This window comes from Cervus canadensis, chromosome 29, assembly GCF_019320065.1.
Source record: "Cervus canadensis isolate Bull #8, Minnesota chromosome 29, ASM1932006v1, whole genome shotgun sequence".
NCBI lineage: Eukaryota > Metazoa > Chordata > Mammalia > Artiodactyla > Cervidae > Cervus > Cervus canadensis.
This window is the reverse complement of record NC_057414.1, coordinates 35,908,067-35,925,906: the sequence shown is the minus strand read 5'-3', so window position 1 is coordinate 35,925,906 and position 17,840 is coordinate 35,908,067. Positions and strand designations below refer to the sequence as shown.

Below are 17,840 nucleotides of genomic sequence, written 5' to 3'. Positions count from 1 at the left end.
AAATCATCCCACACTCGCCCTCTCCTACAGAATCCAAAAGACTGTTCTATACATCTGTTCTCTTTTGCTGTCACATATAGCGTTATCATTACCATCTTTCTCAATTCTATATATACGCATTAGTATACTGTACTGGTGTTTTTCATTCTGGGTTACTTCACTCTGTAAAATAGGCTGCAGTTTCATCCACCTCATTAGAACTGATTCAAATGTATTCTTTTTAGTAATATTCCATTGTGTATATGTACCACAGCTTTCTTATCCATTCGTCTGCTGATGGACATCTACATTGCTTCCATGTCCTGGCTATTATAAACAGTGGTGCAATGAACTTTGGATACATGTGTCTCTTTCAATTCTGGTTTCTTCAGTGTGTATGCCCAGCAGTAGGATTGCTGGGTCATATGGCAGTTCTAGTTCCAGTTTTTAAAGTACTCCCCACACTGTTCTCCAGAGTGGTTATACTAGTTTGCATTCCTGTCAACAGTGTAAGAGGGTTCCCTTTTCTCCACACCCTATCCAGCACTTATTGTTTGTAGGCTTTTGGATAGCAGCCATTCTGACTGGCATAAAATGGTACCTCATTGTGGTTTTGATTTGCAATTCTCTGGTAATGAGCAATGTTGAGCATATTTTCATGTGTTTGTTAGCCATCTGTATGTCTTCTTTGGAGAAATGTCTGTTTAGTTCTGTGACCCATTTTTTGATTGGGTCGTTTATTTTTGTGGAATTAAGCTGCAGGTGTTGCTTGTATATTTTTGAGATTAATTCTTTGTCCATTGCTTCATTTGCTATTATTTTCTCCCAATCTGAAGGATGTATTTTCACCTTGTGTATAGTTTCCTTTGTTTTGCAAAAGCTTTTAAGTTTAATTAGGCCCCATTTGCTTATTTTTGCATTTATTTCCAATACTCTGGGAGGTGGGTCATAGAAGATCCTGCAGTGATTTGTCAGAGAGTGTTTTGCCTATGTACTCCTCTAGGAGGTTTATAGTTTTTGGTCTTACGTTTAGATCTTTAATCCATTTTGAGTTTATTTTTGTGTATGGTGTTAGAAAGAGTTCTGGTTTCATTCTTTTACAAGTGGTTGACCAGTTTTCCCAGCAACACTTGTTAAAGAGATTGTCTTTTCTCCATTGTATATTCTTGCCTCTTTTGTTGAAGATAAGGTGTCGATAGCTGTGTGGATTTATCTCTGGGCTTTCTATTTTGTTTCACTGAGCTATGTTTATGTCTTTGTGCCACTACCATACTGTCTTAATGACTCTAGCTTTGCAGTAGAGCCTCAAGTCAGGCAGGTTGATTCCTCCAGTTACATTTTATTTCTCAAGTTTGCTTTGGCTATTCGAGGGTTTTTTTTTTTTTTTTGTATTTCCATAGAGATTGTGAAATTATTTGTTCTAGTTCTGTGAAAAATACCATTGGTAGCTTGATAGGGATTGCATTGAAAATCTATACATTGCTTTGGGTCATATACTCATCTTCACTATATTGATTCTTCCAATCCATGAACATGGTATATTTCTCCATCTATTTGTGTCCTCTTTGATTTCTTTCATCAGTGTTTTATAGTTTTCTATATATAGATCTTTTGTTTTTTAGGTAGATTTATTCCTAAGTATTTTATTCTTTTCATTGCAATGGTGAATGGGATTGTTTCCTTAATTTCTCTTTTTGTTTTCTCATTGTTGGTGTATAGGAATGCAAGTGATTTCTGTGTGTTAATTTTATACCCTGCAACTTTACTGTATTCATTGATTAGTTCTAGTAATTTGCTTGTGAGTTTTTAGGGTTTTCTATGTAGAGGATCATGTCATGTGCAAACAGTGAGTTTTATTTCTTCTTTTCTAATCTGGATTCCTTTTATTTCTTTTTCTGCTCTGATTGCTGTTGCTGAAACTTCCAAAACTATGTTCAATAGTAGTGATTAGAGTGGGAACCCTGATCTTGTTCCTGACTTTTGGGGAAATGTTTTCAATTTTTCACCACTGAGGATAAGGTTTTCTGTGGGTTTGTCAAATATAACTTTTATTATATTGAGGTATGTTCCTTCTATTCCTGCTTTCTGTTGTTTTTTTTTTTTTTTCAATCATAAATAGATGTTAAATTTTGTCAAAGGCTTTCTCTGCATCTATTGAAATAATCATATGGTTTCTATCTTTCAATTTGCTAATCTGGTGTATTACATTGCTTGATTTGCAGATAATTGAAGAATCCTTGCATCCCTGGGATAAAGCCCACTTGGTCATGGTGTATGATCTTTTTAATATGTTGTTGGGTTCCTTTTGCTAGAATTTTGTTAAGGATTTTTGCATCTGTGTTCATCAGTGATATTGGCTGTAGTTTTCTTTTCTTTTCCTTTTTTTTTTTTTTTTTGTGGCATCGTTGTCTGGTTTTGGTATTAGAGTGATGGTGGCCTCATAGAATGAGTTGGGCAGTTTGTTTCCCTCTGCAATTTTCTGGAAGAGTTTGAGTAGGATAGGTGTTAGCTCTTTTCTACATTTTTGGTAGAATTCAGCTGTGAAGTTGTCTGGCCATGGACTTTTGTTTCCTGGAAGATTTCTGATCACAGTTTCAATTTCTGTACTTGTGATGGGTTGGTTAAGTTTTTCTATTTCTTCCTGATACAGTTTTGGAAATTTTATTTTTCTAAGAATTTGTCCATTTCTTTCAAGTTGTCCATTTTATTGGCATATATTTGCTGATAGTAGTCTCTTATGACCCTTTGTATTTCTGTGTTGTCTGTTGTGATTTCTCATTTTCATTTCTAATTTTGTTGAGTTGATTCTTCTCCCTTTCTTTTTTGATGAGTCTGGCTAATGGTTTGTCAATTTTATTTATCTTCTCAAAGAACCAGCTTTTGACTTTGTTGATTTTTGCTATGGTCTCCTTTGTTTCATTTGCATTTATTTATGCCCTAATTTTTAAGTTTTCTTTCCTTCTACTAACCCTGGGATTCTTCATTTCTTCCTTTACTACTTGCTTTAGGTGTAGAGTTAGGTTACTTATTTGGCTCTTTTCTTGTTTCTTGGGTTAAGCCTGCATTGCTATGAACCTTCCCCTTAGCACTGCTTTTACAGTGTCCCATAGGTCTGTGGTTGTTGTGGTTTCATTTTTATTCATTTCTATGTATATTTCATTCCCTTTTTTATTTCTTCTGTGCTTTGTTTGTTATTCAGCAACGTGTTGTTCAGCTTCCATATGTTGGAATTTTTAAAAGTTTTTCTTTTGTAACTGATATCTAATCTTACTGCATTGTGGTCAGAAAAGCAGCTTGGAATGATTTCAATTAATTTGAATTTACCAAGGCTAGATTTATGGCCCAGGATGTGATATATCTCAGAGAAGGTTCCATGTGCACTTGTGAAAAAGGTGAAATTCATTGTTTTGGGGTGAAATGTCCTATAGATATCAGTTAGGTCTCACTGGTCTATTGCATCATTTAAAGTTTGTGTCTCCTTATTAATTCTCTATTTAGTTGATATATCCATAGGTATGAGTGGGATGTTAAGGGCTCCCACAATTATTGTGTTATTGTTCATTTCCCCATATTTTAAAAACAATTTTGGCTTCACTAGGTCTTTATTGCTGCTCAGGATTTCTCTATTTTCAGGAAACAAGGGCTACTCTGTAATTGCAGTGCACTGGATTTTCAATCCCATGCTCCTCCTGATGCAGATCACAAGCTCTAGGGCACTCAGGCTCAGTAGTTGTGGTCCACTGGTTTAGTTGACCTGGGGCATTTACAATCTTTCCAAACCAGGTCTCAAACGCATATCTTAAGCACTGGATCAAAAAGGAAAACACTTTGGAAGGAATTTGAAATACATCACTTTTACAGGAAACTTTCAACCATGGCCTATTTTTAAGGAGACCTACAGAGGATTCTCTGCTACCTCAAGCAACCTCCTGAGACAAGGACTGATTCAGGTTCCCCTCCCAAGTTTCCCTACAGCATCTTGAAGCTGTCCTGCCATGTGGCTTTGCTCTTGCTTGAGTGTCTGAAACCCACACTAGACAACAGCTTCCAGAGGGCAGGGCTGTCACTTGACTCACTTGTAAATATAGGTCAGTAGATCTTTTCTCATTATACCAGACTCTAATGTCAAAACAAGGCTAACACAAAGATCACTTATACTATTATGAGTGTTATGTTACAGGTTTAACTACTGTAATCAAACCTTAAGTAACATTGTCTTAAATACAATACAATTTCAAATATCTTTCATCTAATGTTAGTGCAACTCTCTCCACAGAGATGGGGACCCACTTCTTTCTTGTCACATCTTCCACCTGTGCTACTTATCTCTGGTCTAATATATCTACTCCATCTCCTGTCATTGCACCTGCATTCCACCTAATGGGACAGAAAATAACCCTTCCATATGGAAGAGACATATCACCTCTACTCAAATTCCACTGGCCAAAGTATCTTCCATGGTCATGGCAAACCTTGGAGTGGTGGGTCCACAGAAGGGCAGGGGAATGTGATCCTACTACAGAACATTCATGATGAGTCACAAGGGCCACCATCCTTCATTCTTGTCCCTGTAATTCATTCTTCTTCGTTTCTCCCCACACAGCTCTCAGCCTGTCTTGGCCTGCAGATATGGATATGGATGAGGTTATAAGAGAGGACATGGCCAAGGGTGTACAAATATGGAGAAAAAAAGAAAGGAAAGAAGATAAGAAAGTATAAAAATGCAAAATCTATAGGAAAACATGCTTCTAATAATAATTTTGTATTTATACAATTTAGGTACACCTGGGGTTTATGAATCAATTTATAAAATAAAAAATAAGAGAAATGTAAGTATAAATATATTCACTAAACACAACAAAATAATAAGGCAGTATTATATTAAACACATAGTATTATCAGGATTAAGTTTGGATGCATATTGCAAAAAATTAAAATAACCATAACTTTAGCAAGACAAACTTGATTTTTCTTTCCCACTGAAACAAAGCTGGAGGTGGGCCAGTCAGAGGTTGTGTATAATCCATCTCCAACGTTACATGATTGTCCAATTCAACTGCAAGAGTACCAGCCATCACAACTAAAATCTAGGCAGCAGTTAGGAAGAAGGTAGGGAAGGGAAGAGACTCATCTCTCAGGTAAATCAGCTCCTTGAAAGCAGTCTTCCAAGATATCCTTCTTAAAGGTCTGTTTGCATCTCAAAATCACTGGTCATGACTAAGAGCATGGGAGGGCAGGAAATATAGTCCTGTCTCTCCTGGGCTCATAGCTGTATAAAAACTATTTACAGTTTTCAAAGAGAATAGATCATTTTGTAGGTATCCAGAAGTGCCTGCCTTAAAGAAAAGACTTTTTCTGAATAAATGTGGCTGAACTGCTGGACACAGTGTGGGAGCCAGGAGGGAGGAGTAGCAATGAGAAACAGCTAGATGGATCTGAATTGTGCTCTGGAATAAGGAGGCAGACTGGTCAGTAGAGATCTTATAAGGACTGATGTGAGGATTAGACATACCACCTGACCCAATTTGTTATGAAAACTGCTTTTCTAACTCAGGACCCAAATCTCTCTCAATTCTTCAGCTTCAAAATACCTTGTCTTTGTTACCTCACATTCTGATCTACTTGTCTCACCTTCCTTATTTCTGTTCACATCTCTTCTCCATCCAGTCATCAGCATTACAAGATCCAGTACTGAGAAGTTAGCAACACTTTCTAAAAGTGTGTAGAAAGACAATGAGCTTTTCTACTTTAATATTAGTTTCTGATGATCAAGGAGTTTTGAAAGGACATTGATAGCTAGAATTATGGAGATCTTACATTTCCTCCTAAATCCCAAACAAGAATGTGACTTCTTTGGACCTGGAGGGGATGCGTTCACTTTGTATCCACAGGTCTTAGCAGTGAAGTAAGTCCCCAGTATATGAAAAGGTTACATTTCAAAAGGGTATTCAAAATCCCAATTTCTTCATAAGCCCAGCAAAGATACTTAAGTAGCCAAGTAAGACAATTTCTTATATATTAGTTTAATATAGTAGTTTAATAGCTTTATGATACTTTTCACACAAATAATACATAAAAAAGAATCACAAACTATAAAACAAACATTTTTAATCTTGCAGTAACTGGATAGGGCATGGAATCCCACTCTAGTATTCTTGTCTGGAGATTCCCTATGGCAAGAGGAGCCTGGCGGACTACAGTCTGTATGTTGCCAAACTTGGACACAGCTGAGCCACTAAGCACACCTTTAAAAGTAGAGTAGTAGTACCATCTACATCACCACTGCATTTATGCTTCCGTCAGACAGCGTAGGCTTGAAATAAAAATACTGAACCATTGTCCACCATACACTTCTGTACAATAAAGTACACAAAGCACACCCACTTCTCTGAGATGTGCCCATGGCAATGTGTGTCAGATCTGTGAACTAACTAATGTGATTGTACATGCAAATGCACTTTTGCATGTTTGAAAGTTTTCAACTTGAAGGTTTATATGTAACAGACTTGCTACACAGGCTTTCAGTGAATGTATGTAGTTAAGGAACAAGAGAGGAGAGTAGGGAGCTGCCTGTTATTTCCCTTTTTGCATGTATTATGGCCACTCTGAATAGGAATTCCATTGAGGATAATTGAGGCCCAGTGTATGGGAACATCACTGCAAGTGACAGAGGACCAAGATTCCAGGACGTGGCACAAGACCTATAGTTGGTTGAAAAGAGACAGGAGTGCAAAAAAGGAGGAAATGAGTTTTCCCTGGTTTATGTGAAAGACTTGGCAAATATTATCTGGATTTGTTTGTAGTGATTGAGCTGTGGTTTAGAGGAGCAGTCTCTGTTGCTCAGTATGAGCAAAGAGAGGAGAATGAACCATGAAAATCGAACATGTGTCCCAGGTCACGTATTTCTACTATTGAAGAGACGTAAGTTCTGTAAATTTATCTGCTCCCTCCTGAGAAGAATTAGAGTAGTAGAAGAGGGAAGGTCCACACTATGTTATCACCTAATTCTTCTTCTGTCCAGTGAACATTGATTTCTAATGCAATTTCTTTATAAACAGAGGATGTACTTTGTATGATGGGAGATTTCTAATTTACTGTCCCATATAAAACTTTGGGGCTGTTCTGGTCCCAGGCACATGGGGCCCTGGGACCTGGCAGGCTCTGTTTTGGCTCAGAGTCCAGTGTATGGGGATCTGCTCTCATCTGGGGCCTGGGTTATATCTTCAGTCTGGGTTCAATTCTATCATCTTGCTCTTTATCTTCAGTTTTTCCCATGTTCTTTCTTCCCATTTCTCTTTTCATCCCTGACTTCTTTGTGACTGAGTAGTTTTTATGATTCCCTTTTATATCCTTTGTCACTTTAATAACTGTAAATGTTTTCTAAGTAGTTTTAAGATCCATGGTATGCATCTTTAACTTGCCAATCATTATTAATTATGATAATTATTAATAATTATTAAATTAATTATTTACTTATATTTTCTTTTTTAGTTTGGCATGCAGGATCTTCCTTCTGCTAGGGAACTCTCTATTTGAGGAGGGCAAGCTCAGTACTTGCAGTATGTAAGCTCTATTTGAGACATACAGCCTTTGTTGCTCAGTGGCATGTGGAATATTAGTTCTCTGGCAAAGGAACAAACCAGCATCCCATGCATTGCAAAGCTGATCCTTAACCACTAGACAATTGGGAAGGCCCTATATTTGCCTTTTAATGTATATTACATGTTTTTCATTTGGGGTACTCTTCATACCCTGGTAGATATAGATTTCCATTTACTTTTCAATTCCTTCTGACTTGAGACTTTTTATAAAACATTTATTACATTGTTCTGTTGGGGTGATGCAGTCTTGTAGTTGTTGTATGTCTGAGAAAGTATTTTATCTGGTTTTTGATATGTATTTTTCTTGGGTATAAAATTCTTAGTCAATTATATTTCTCTCAGCACTCTAAGATGTGGTGCCAGTGTCTTCTGGCTAACATTGTTTCATATGCCTAATCTGCTGTCATTCTCATTTTTTCTTCTACTATTTCTGTGTTTTTCCTTCTGGTTACAATTATTTGGTTGATTTTTTTCATTTATTTTTATTAATTGGAGGCTAATTACTTTACAATATTGTAGTGGTTATTGCCATACATTGACATGAATCAGCCATGGATATACAAGTGTCCCCCATCCTGAATCCCCCTCCCACCTCCCTCCCCATCCCATCCCTCTGGGTCATCCCAGTGCACCAGCCCCGAGCACTTCTCATGCATCCAACCTGGACTGGCTTTTAAGCAATGAATTATGATATGCCTTTGTATAGTTGTCGTATTTCTTGTCCTTGAGTTACTTGAGCTTCTGTGTTTATGGGTTTAAAGCTTTCATCACATCTGGAAATTTTTCAGCCAGTAATTATGAAGTTCTTTGCTCTATTCTCCTGTTTTTCACTTTCTGTGGGATTCCATTTACATATATGTTAGTATTCTTAAAGTTGTTTCAAATTTCTGTGATGGACAATTAAATTTTTCCCAAAGTATTTCCATTCCTATTTTCCATGTCTCAACTTAACATACTCAATATTCTTCAGCTTCATGAATATAAGGATTATTGTTGTAATAAACATTCTAATGTCCTTCCCTGCTAATTATGTAATGTATATTTTTAACTGTGTTTATGCTAATTGATTTTTCCATCATTATGGACATTTTCTTGTTTCTTTGCACATCTGGATTTTTTTTTCTTTTTAAATATATTTATCTTAATTTGAGGATAATTATTTTACAATATACGATGGAATTAAGACAAATACTTTCACAATTTATATGGAAATATTAAATTGGATGTTGTATGTGGTCATTTTATGCTTTGGAAGCTGGATATTTTTTAACATTTAGAAATTATTCCTGGTACTATTTGCAAACTCTGTTAATTTCTTGGATAGAATTGTACTTTTTGAAGGCTTGCTTTTCAGTTTTTTAAGCTGAAATGAGACCAGCTTTAGATCAGGTTTATTATTCCCCACTAGCAAGGCAATATTGTCTTCAGGGCCCTACTGATGTCATGGGAATTATGAGTAATTTCCACTCTGGTGGGTGGAGACACAATTAGACTTGGCTCAATTTGAGGCTCAAAGATTGTTCCCTATAATTCTAAGTAGGACTATCAATTCTCCACTGAAAACTGGAGAGGTGTCACCTGTACACTGCCACAGATCTCTGTGTGTAGATCTTTCCTGTGAACTCTAACTACCTACAGTCTCAAATCTCTCTTCTTGAGGATACTGCTTCTCTCTGCCTAGATACCCCTTCCATGGATGTGTTGGAAACTATTTCTTGGAGTTGGGGCAATTGTAGAACTCACCTTACTTGCTCCCTGCCTCAGGAATCCATTCTCTGCTGCCAGATGTTTGATGTAAAAAACTGTTCTTTCATGTATGATGTCTCCTTTGGAGGTGTTTGAGACAAGAAGATAAATGTGTCATTTGCTCCTCTATGTCTACCAAAATGGATGTTCCCCTGCAATCAGAACTCACTGAATGCCTTGTGAATGGTAGGTACTGACTTCTGTGCATGGGTGTAGACTTGATTGGGGATATGTCTTGGGGCCTTGGGAAGCCCAAGTCTTGCTGGAGAAACATGCCAATTACAAATAGTATTTGCTATGGGGTATGTTCAGTTCAGTTCAGTTGCTCAGTCATGTCTGACTCTTTGCAACCACATGGACTGCAGCATGCCAGGGCTCACTGTTCTTCACCAACTCCTGAAGCTTGCTCAATCTCATGTCCATCAAGTTGGTGATGCCATCCAACCATCTCATCCTCTGTCGTCCTCTTCTCCTTCCTTCAATCTTTCCCGGCAACAGGGTCTTTCCTAATGAGTCTCTTCTTTACATCAGTTAGCCAAAATATTGGAGCTTCAGGTTCAGCATCAGTCCTTCCAATGGACATTCAGTATTGATTTCCGTTAGCATTGACTGCTTGGGTCTCCCTGCAGTCCAAGGGACTCTCAAGGGTCTTGTCCAACACCACAGTTCAAATCCATCAATTCTTCATTGCTCACCATTGTTCACGATCCAACATTCACATCCATACATGACAACTGGGAAGAATCATAGCTTTGATTATACTGAACATTTTCAGCAAAGTAATGTCTCTGGCTTAAAAATGCTGTTTAGGTTTGTCATAGCTTTTCTTCAGAAAAGCAAGCATCTTTTAATTTCATGGCTGCAGTCATCATCTGCAGTGATTTTGGAGCCCCCAAAAGTAAAGCTTCTCACGTTGTCCATTGTTTCACCATCTACTTGCCATGAAGTGATGGGACCAAATGCCATGACCTTCATTTTCTGAATGTGGAGTTTAAGCCAGAAGTTTCACTCTCCTCTTTCACTTTCACAAAGAGGTCCTTTAGCTCCTCTTCACTTTCTACCATGAGGGTGGCGTCATCTGCATATCTGAGGTTATTGATATTTCTCCCAGCAATCTTGATTCCAGTTTGTGCCTCATCCAGTTGGGCATTTCTCAAGATGTATTCTGCATATAGGTTAAGTAATCAGGGTGACAATATACAGCCTCGACATACTCCTTTCCTGATGGAACCTGTCTGTCGTTCCATGTTGAGTTCTAGCTGTTGTTTCTCAACCTGCATACAGACTTCTCAGAAGCCAGATAAGATGATCTGGTATTCCAGTCTCTGTAGGTTTTCCATAGTTTGTTGTGATCCACTCAGTCAAAGGATTTGCATAGTCAATGTAGCAGAAGTAGGGATTTTTTTGAAATTCTCTTGCTTTTTCTATGATCCAAAGGATGTTCGCAATTGATGTCTGGTTCCTCTGTTTTTTCTAAATCCAGCTTGAACATATGGAATTTCACAGTTTATGTACTGTTGAAGACTTGCTTGGAGAAATTATTTTGGTAGCGTGTGATATGAGTGCAACTGTGTGGTAGTTGAACATTCTTTGAAATCACCTTTCTTTGGGATTGCAATCAAAACGACCTTTCCAGTCCTGTGGCCACTGCTGAGTTTTCCAGTTTATCAAGCACACTGTATATTAGATATAGTCCCTTAAATCTATTTCTCACTTCTACTGTATATTCATAAGGGATTTGATTTAGGTCATACCTGAATCATCTAGTGGTTTTTTCCACTTTCTTCAATTTCAGTCTGAATTTGGCAATAAAGAGTTCATGATCTGAGCCACAGTCAGCTCCTGATCTTGTTTTTACTGACTGTGTAGAACTTCTCCATCTTTGGCTGCAAAGAATATAGTCAATCTGATTTTGATGTCGACCATCTGGTGATGTCCATGTGTAGAGTGTTCTCTTGTGTTGTTGGAAGAGGGTGTTTGCTATGACCAGAGCGTTCTCTTGGCAAAACTCTATTAGTCTTTGCCCTGCTTCATTCTGTAATCCAAGGCCAAATTTGCGTGTTACTCCAGGTGTTTCTTGACATCCTACTTTTGCTTTCCAGCCCCCTGCAAAGAGGAGGACATCTTTTTTGGGTGTTAGTACTAGAAGGCCTTGTAGGTCTTCATAGAACGGTTCAACTTCAGCTTCTTCAGCATTACTAGTTGGGGCATAGACTTGGATTACTGTGATATTGAATGGTTTGCCTTGGAAACAAACAGAAATCATTTTGTCATTGTTGAGATTGCATCCAAGTACTGCATTTCTGACTCTTTTGTTGACTATGATGGCTACTCCATTGCTTCTAAGGGATTCCTGCCTTGCAGGTAATTCCTCCTTACCTTGGAAGTAGGGTAGCTCCTTTTGACTGCCACCCCTGAGCTTGAATGTGGGGAAATTCCTCTTCACCGTGCTTCTGCAGTGACTTTGCAGCCGCCATGCTTCTGCACCGCGATCACAGCTGTGGCTAGCAATAATTCAACAACTTATTCTTCCTGATATTGTTTCTGTTATTGTGACAGAATCGTACGTATGTTAATAGCTCAAAGCAAGACAATAATTAAAACTAATGTTCTGATGTAAGCTCTTCAGTGGCTAGAAAAATAGGTTCACACATATCATAAAGAAGTTTAATTAAAATCCTGCTGTCTTAAACTGTGTACTGAAAGCATAAGTTTGTACCAACAAAATATATTCAGTTTTATTTTATTTTCTAAGGAAAATGTATACTTCCTCCTGTGACCACTGTTAAGCCCAGAAGAAAGACAACTTGATAACAGTGACTGTTCTGAGGTCTAACATGTAGCTTCTAAATATATATCCCATCAGATGATCTTAAAGAGATGGCTGATTTCAGGACTGGATCAAGAAATGCACAAAATAATCTTGGGAATCTTGAATGACAGGAACCTGAGGGACTTCAAAGACCAGTGGGGACTGGACAGAAAGTTTAAGACTCCGCATGAAAAGGCCAACCATCTACCAGTTTATTGGGCAGAATGATGTTTCTGCTTCTCCTCAACTGTTTATGTTTGTCATAGCTTTCCTGCCAAGAAGCAAACTTCTTCTGAGTTCATGGCTGAATTCACCATCCACAGTGGTTTTAGAGGATAAGATGAAGAAATCTGTCAGTACTTCCACCTTTTCTCCTTATATTTGCCTTGAAGAATGGGGCTGGATCCCATGATCAGAGTGTTTTAATATTTAATTTTAAGCTGGTCGAATGTGTCCCAATGTTAAAAGACAACATCTAATTTGTCACTGTGATAGACTGATAGGGCACCAACTGACCATTCTGAGCACTGAGAAAGGAAATAATCATCAATATGTATGCTATTTTTGTTTCTATTAAGCATATGTTATGCAACTACAAACAGTTCCAGGAAAACAAGCTAGACTGTCCCTTATGCGGGTGATGAGAGAGTGATGGGGATTATCTATAATGCAGATGAAGACTCACTCACTGCCCTGCAGCTCACCTCCTGCTGTGGAGGTCTGGTTCCTAATAGACCAGAGACTGGTACTGGTCCTGGCCCACTGTGCTGGTACTGTGGACTCCTGCTCTAAACCCAATAGAGGGGCATTCTGTAAGACAAACCACCCTGCTTCCTCCCAGTTTCTGAACAAGTAAATGGCATTAAAATTGGGATAGGAGCAGTTATTTTGTCTTAAAAGAGAAAAACCAAGTGCAACAAATAAGTACATTCTTTCAATAAACTGTGAAAAGACAACTGCTTTATGAAAATCAGGGAAATTTTCATATGGACTGGATATAAGATGTTCATTTTATTGGGAAGACAAGAGCAATTTTTTCACATCCTATCATGTTACCCCATATACTCTTTATGTACATTTTGTGAAATGTTCATCTCGTCCTTAAAATACTTCAGAAAAAATGAATATGGAGTATGATAGAGAATGAAATAAGGGTCTGTCTTGATTTAGAAACAGATCTGCATAGCTGCTATGGATTGAATTCTGTCCATCCTTGACTCCCAATGTGATGGGATTAGGAAATAGAGTCTTTGGGAGGTACTCAGGTTGACATGGTGTTTGATGGTGATTCCCTCATGATGGGATTAACCTCTCCTCTTTTTCTTTCTTATTCTCCCTCTTCCTCAGTCCCATCCCCCACCACATGTGTGAACATAGGAAGAAGTGAAAGACCTGATGTAAGTCAAGAATGTCTTTACTGGGAACTCAACTGTCCACCACATTGATGTTGCATAGTCTCCAGTCTACGACACCCTGTGAGAGTAAGAGGTTAGTTTTGTAGTTATAGATGTTAAATGATGTAATATAGGGTTCATGCCACTCTTCCTTCTTATTTTTGTTATGTGTGAAATCGTTTAGTAGTAAGAAGTTTATAGTAGGTCCATTTTGAAGTTTCTGTCTTAGTGATACCCTGAAGAGCCCAAGATAGCAGATTCAGGCAGGTTCCCAATGAATGATTAATGGGAGGACCACATGCTTCTTACTCCAACAGATCTCTTGTTATCTGAAAACTGTGCCCCACACCTGACAAACTTCCCGACCTCCCCCCTGGCCCTCCCCACCATCTGCATTTTCATTTTGCTGCTAAGCTCAGTCATCTAGCTGGAGATGTTGATTCAGGACAGGGTCTGGAAGCAGAAGGAATGCAGACATTTTTAAAAACAATGAACTGTGCAGAGCCCTTCTTGGTTTTCCCTTCCTTAGGGGCATTGTCGGGTGAGTTATGGGGCCTGGGTAAGGAATGAGCCACAAGTGGGACTCCATAGATAGCTGCAAGTGAAGGGAATAGGAATTCAGAATCCAGTAACCAGGAGGTGGGCAGTTTGCACAGGACGCAGGAGAGAAGGAAGAAGGATTGGGAAAAGAATAGTGCCTAACAGAGGGCCAGACCTACCTGAGTCTTCTGGTTAAATTTGGAAGTCACTTCTTTCCTGCTGGAATTCTTACTCCAGATGTGCAGCCGATAGAGCTGCAGAGTCACTGTTAAGGAGTCACGCAGAGATGGACAGCCTCCCCCAGGGGCCCTTTGATTCCATTATAACAGTGAGTATCCTCCCAAGCCAGAGAGCAAATGGCAGGTCGTCCAAAAGATGACATACTTGAAATAGGATTTAAAATACTACAAAATTTGTCTAAGAGTCCTGGCATATCTTGTTCCCAGAGATTTTTAGGAGAGAGGATTCATCAGCCAAATTTGGGTTTCCGCTGAAGAATCTACAAGCTTCCCCATTGGTAATGTCTGAATTATAACGACCTGATCTCATCCCACAGAACCCAAGTGACAGTAAGTTCCAGTGGGAAAGGCCTCTAAAGTTTTCGGTGTCACAGAAGCTGTGTGTCAAGTGGTCTGCCACTTCCAGTCCTGAGCCCAGGACCCAGGAACATCACCAGACAGTTAAAGCCCCCGGCCCAGCAGAGGCAGCCTCAGCATCCTCAGCAACAGGCACCTCTGAGCCACTTGTCCACTGATTGGCATTGAGCTTCAGTCTGGTACAAGTGTTCTGGAGCAAGTCGAGTATCCCTCATCCAAGAGATGGCAAACTGAACCCTGGGGTGTATGACTCAGTGTAAGGCTGCAGGCAACTAGTGAAGACTTGGGACTCAGGAACTCTGGTTCCCAGGCTAGGAGACTTCGAGGAAGGGCAAGATGAGTGAAACGTCAATTGCATCCACTACTCGGGAGCTCTCAGTTGTCTGCAATCTCAAGAGAGGAAGTTCCTTTGCTGTTGCCCCTCAAGTCTGCTTCCAAATTGACCAGCAAACCTGCCTCCATGTAGCACTAGGAAAGCAATATTCAGGGCTGTTTCATCCATGAACAAGGCACAGTGGGCAAACCCCAGTTGTTTTGACCCCAGGAGGCAGTCATGCAAGTGGTGACTGACTCACTCCCAACTTAGAATCCAAAGAGCACCTGCTCCTCATTCACACAACATATACCCTTGGCTTCCTGGGTAACATGAACCTGCATTCATAGAGAGAAGCATTCTCTTCTCAGCCTTCTGGCAACTTAGGTAAGTGTTTTATGTTAACTCAGGGAACCCCTGGCTGAGGGAATTTGGGGCTTGAGACTAGCCTGGAAGAAGGGGCTGTGTTCCCTCTTTGATGCTGCAAGAGATCTTGGAGCTTCAAAGGCCTTGAGTAGGTTACAATCGCATTTATGTTTTTCAGGAACTTTGCTTTATGATTCTCGTTGGAGAAAAAGGACAGAAACACAGGACAGGCATGGACATCTCTGGGGCCCAGCTGATTGAGTTGAGTTTCAGCCACCAGGCTTCAGAGTCAGGGGCTGATGTTATTCACAAGCCACCTTTGAAGAAGGAATAGAGGAAAGAGATTTTGGGCAGAGAGCAGTGTGGTCAACGGGCCATGGGAATCACATAAGGCAAGATGAAACACGAGTGACCCCTTGTTTCTTTGCTCTTTCAGTTCCTTGGAGTTTCTACGCTTGAGAACAAGTACATGGAGAGAGTCTAGGCGCTGGTGGTGCCCCTGGCATCTGATGCTCCTGGTGATAACCAGTTTGTGTACACGTACCTGAGTTCAGAGCCGATTCAGCCTTGTGATAGCCCCAGGTTCATCCTTCTTGGGAAGCTTGATATGGCTCCTTGCTGCTGACTCAAAACTGAAGTATGGGATGAGGCCATGGTGATTGAGCTGTTGTCCACGTTCCAAGCATGGAAGGATGGTTGGCAGTGGAACGGTAGCCATTTATTAAACTTGGTTACCTTGGTTTTTAGTAGGGGCTACTTTCCACATCTAGAATTCTTTTCTCCCAGCTTTTTGCATGGCCGAGTCTTCCTCAACATTTAGCATCATCTCAAATGAGTGTCTCTCAGGTTTGCTTTCCCTGGCCACAGCACTCTCACAAGCACTGACTCTGATCCAAAAAGTGCCTAGACACTTCCCTCGGTCAAACCAATAATTATAGTTACCACAGTGGCAAGGTGTCAGAGGGATAAATTGAGAGTTTTAGATTAATATATGTATACTACTATATTAATTTTTTCCCAATTATTTTTATTAGTTGGACACCAATTACTTTACAATATTGTAGTTACTTTTGCCATACATTGATATGAATCAGCCATGGATTTACATGTGTTCTCCATCGTCAACCCCCCTCCCACTGCCCTCCCCATCCCATCCCTCTGGGGCATCCCAGTGCACCAGCCTGAGCACTTGTCTCATGCATCCAACCTGGTGGGCTGTTTCACACTTAATAATATATGTTTCACTGCTGTTCTCTCAGACCAACCCACCTGCGCCTTCTCCCATGGAGTCCAAAAGCCTGTTCTATACATCTGTGTCTCTTTTTCTATCTTCCACATAGGGTTATCGTCACCATCTTTCTAAATTCCACATATATGCGTTAGTATATTGGATTGGTGTTTTTCTTTCTGGCTTACTTCACTCTGTATAATGGGCTCCAGTTTCATCCACCTCATTAGAACTGATTCAAATGAACTCTTTTTAATGGCTGAGTAATATTCCACTGTACCATTATATGTACCACAGCTTTCTTATTCATTCGTCTGGTCATGGACATCTAGGTAGTTTTCATGTCCTGGCTATTGTAAACAGTGCTGTGATGAACTTTGTGGTACGCGTGCCTCTTTCACTTCTGGTTTCCTCGGTGGCTATGCCCAGGAGTTGGATTGCTGGGACATAAGGCAGTTCTGTTTCCATATTTGAAAGAATCTCCACCATGTTCTCCATAGTGGCTGTACTAGTTTGCATTCCCACCAACAGTGTAAGAGGGTTGCCTTTTCTCCACACCCTCTCCAGCATTTATTGCTTGTAAACTTTTGGATAGCAGCCATTCTGACTGGAGTGTAATGGTACCTCACTGAGGTTTGATTTGCATTCCTCTGATAATGAGTGATGTTGAGAATCTTTTCATTGTATACTTTACTATATTTAATAGATAATCAACAAAGACCTACTGTATAGCACAGGAATTCTGCTCAATAGTCTGTAATATCCTGTATGGGAAAAGAATTTAAGAAAGAATGGATACATGTGTATGTATAAGGGAATTAATTGCCCACACAACTAATATTGATACTATACTGTAAATACACTATACTCCTATATAAATTAAAAGCTCAATTTAGAAAAAAAAAAAAAGCTTACCTGTAGAGACCCATGGGGATCATTAGACAGGCAGGATTCCAGAGACAATGCTGGAGATGGCAGAGTGGGTGTTGAAATTTAGACATGATCTGAAGTTGCATTTTCCTGAGCCTTGGTGTCTTTTACTTCTAGTGTCAGCCTTCATTTGTCTTTGGAGGATCTAATACAAGGTCTTGGAGACACCAGCTGGGTGTAGTTACAGGATGAGAGGGAGGTGCTTGTAGGAGAGTGAAATCCCAGCTCCTTAGCCTTGGGTTGGGGCACATTAGAGGCACAATTTATGCCCCAAGTTCCATGTGGAAACAGATTGTAGCTTCCCTCTCCATGGCTTGAATGAAATCAAACCCAGA

At 39.6% G+C, this 17,840-nt stretch overlaps 1 long non-coding RNA gene across 1 annotated transcript; it reads left to right on the top strand.

Moving 5' to 3' along the window:
- The first annotated feature begins 289 nt into the window (after positions 1 to 289).
- On the top strand, positions 290 to 17,141 carry LOC122430814. The gene is made up of 3 exons (XR_006266380.1): positions 290 to 431; positions 5,386 to 5,387; positions 17,053 to 17,141. It is a non-coding gene; the product is annotated as an uncharacterized LOC122430814 (long non-coding RNA).
- Positions 17,142 to 17,840: the final 699 nt, after the last annotated feature.